Genomic DNA, 2,500 nt, shown 5'->3' on the forward strand with positions numbered 1-2,500 from the left:
TTTTATTCTTTTGATTTTTCACCAGCATATTGTTTTAAACGCTAAGATTTTGTTTATAAAAGTTTTTGAATAAATTGAATAGCTTCAGTGGCATTAAAACTACGAAACGCCCACACTCTACACACAGACCTGACTGTTTTATAATAACAGAACAGTGGTGACTCAGCCTTATTGTCTTATAATTGTAGCCTTGACTATGTCACTGTTTTTGTTATTGCTGTAGGTAAAGGTACTCTTGATTTCTGGTCTTATGTCATTTCAGGGATATTGAACAGTTCATAAGACTACATAAAGCTAGTCTTGAATTCTGGTCTTATTTCAGGGATCTTGAACAGTTCATAAGACCGCATAAAGCTGGTCTTGAATTCTGGTCTTGTGTCATTTCAGGGATCTTGAACAGTTCATAAGACTGCATAAAGCTAGTCTTGAATTCTGGTCTTATGTCATTTCAGGGAACTTGAACAGTTCATAAGACTACATAAAGCTGGTCTTGAATTCTGGTCTTATGTCATTTCATGGATCTTGAACAGTTCATAAGACTACATAAAGCTGGTCTTGAATTCTGGTCTTATGTCATTTCAGGGATATTGAACAGTTCATAAGACTACATAAAGCTAGTCTTGAATTCTGGTCTTGTGTCATTTCAGGGATCTTGAACAGTTCATTAGACTACATAAAGCTGGTCTTGTATTCTGGCCTTATGTCATTTCAGGGATCTTGAATAGTTCATAAAACTACATGAAGCTAGTCTTGAATTCTGGTCTTGTGTCATTTCTTGGATCTTGAACAGTTCATAAGACTACGATAAAGCTAGTCTTGAATTCTGGTCTTATATCATTTCAGGGATCTTGAACTGTTCATAAGACTACTTAAAGCTAGTCTTGAATTCTGGTCTTGTGTCATTTCTGGGATCTTGAACAGTTCATAAGACTACATAAATCTAGTCTTGAATTCTGGTCTTGTGTCATTCCAGGGATCTTGAACAGTTCATAAGACTACATAAAGCTAGTCTTGAATTCTGGTCTCATGTCATTTCAGGGATCTTGAACAGTTCATAAGACTACATAAAGCTAGTCTTGAATTCTGGTCTTATTTCAGGGATCTTGAACAGTTCATTAGACTACATAAAGCTAGTCTTGAATTCTGGTCTTATGTCATTTCAGGGATCTTGAACTGTTCATAAGACTACATACAGCAAGTCTTGAATTCTGGTCTTATGTCATTTCAGGGATCTTGAACAGTTCATAAGACTACATAAACTTAGTCTTGAATTCTGGTCTTATGTCATTTCTGGGATCTTGAACAGTTCATAAGACTACATAAACTTAGTCTTGAATTCTGGTCTTATGTCATTTCTGGGATCTTGAACAGTTCATAAGACTACATAAACTTAGTCTTGAATTCTGGTCTTATGTCATTTCTGGGATCTTGAACAGTTCATAAGACTACATAAACTTAGTCTTGAATTCTGGTCTTATGTCATTTCTGGGATCTTGAACAGTTCATAAGACTACATAAAGCTAGTCTTGAATTCTGGTCTTATGTCATTTCTGGGATCTTGAACAGTTCATAAGACTACATAAACTTAGTCTTGAATTCTGGTCTTATGTCATTTCAGGGATCTTGAACAGTTCATAAGACTACATAAAGCTAGTCTTGAATTCTGGTCTTATGTCATTTCAGGGATCTTGAACAGTTCATAAGACTACATGAAGCTGGTCTTGAATTCTGGTCTTATGTCATTTCAGGGATCTTGAACAGTTCATAAGGCTACGTAAAGCAAGTCTTGAATTCTGGTCTTATGTCATTTCAGGGATCTTGAACAGTTCATAAGACTACGTAAAGCTAGTCTTGAATTCTGGTCTCATGTCATTTCAGGGATCTTGAACAGTTCATAAGGCTACATAAAGCTAGTCTTGAATTCTGGTCTTATGTCATTTCAGGGATCTTGAACAGTTCATAAGACTACATAAAGCTAGTCTTTAATTCTGGTCTTTTGTCAATTCAGGGATATTGAACAGTTCATTAGACTAAATAAAGCTAGTCTTGAATTCTGGTCTTGTGTCATTTCAGGGATCTTGAACTGTTCATAAGACTGCATAAAGCTAGTCTTGAATTCTGGTCTTATGTCAGTTCAGGGATTTTGAACAGTTCAAAAGCCTCTACATAGAACTACTGTTAATAGTTTTTTAGATATTCGCTCCACAAGATTCTTTGGCTGAAGACCAACCTTGTTCCATTTCATCCAAGCAGTAAAGTAAGTAGGAACTAGAAACTGGGTCCTAAAATATAATATTACATGACTAGGTTGTGGGATGATCTTCCTAATCAGGTAGTTGAATCGATGGAACTTCAAAAGTTCACACTTGCAGTGAATGTTTTCATGTTGAACAGGCTGACATAAGTCTCTTTTTATAGTTTATATATGAAAAATCTGTTTTAATGTTGTTAATGTTCTTAATATATGTTATTTCAATTGTGCATTACTTCTCTTGTAGGT

The 2,500-nt window shown here is 35.2% G+C and overlaps 1 protein-coding gene across 3 annotated transcripts in view; it reads left to right on the forward strand.

Annotated features, from left to right (window-relative positions):
- The window catches only part of LOC137632768 (glutamate receptor ionotropic, delta-1-like), a 132,457-nt gene that overhangs the window by 26,179 nt on the left and 103,778 nt on the right, over nucleotides 1-2,500 (forward strand). The window lies entirely within an intron of this gene.

This window comes from Palaemon carinicauda, chromosome 42 (genome assembly GCF_036898095.1).
Source record: "Palaemon carinicauda isolate YSFRI2023 chromosome 42, ASM3689809v2, whole genome shotgun sequence".
Taxonomy (NCBI): domain Eukaryota; kingdom Metazoa; phylum Arthropoda; class Malacostraca; order Decapoda; family Palaemonidae; genus Palaemon; species Palaemon carinicauda.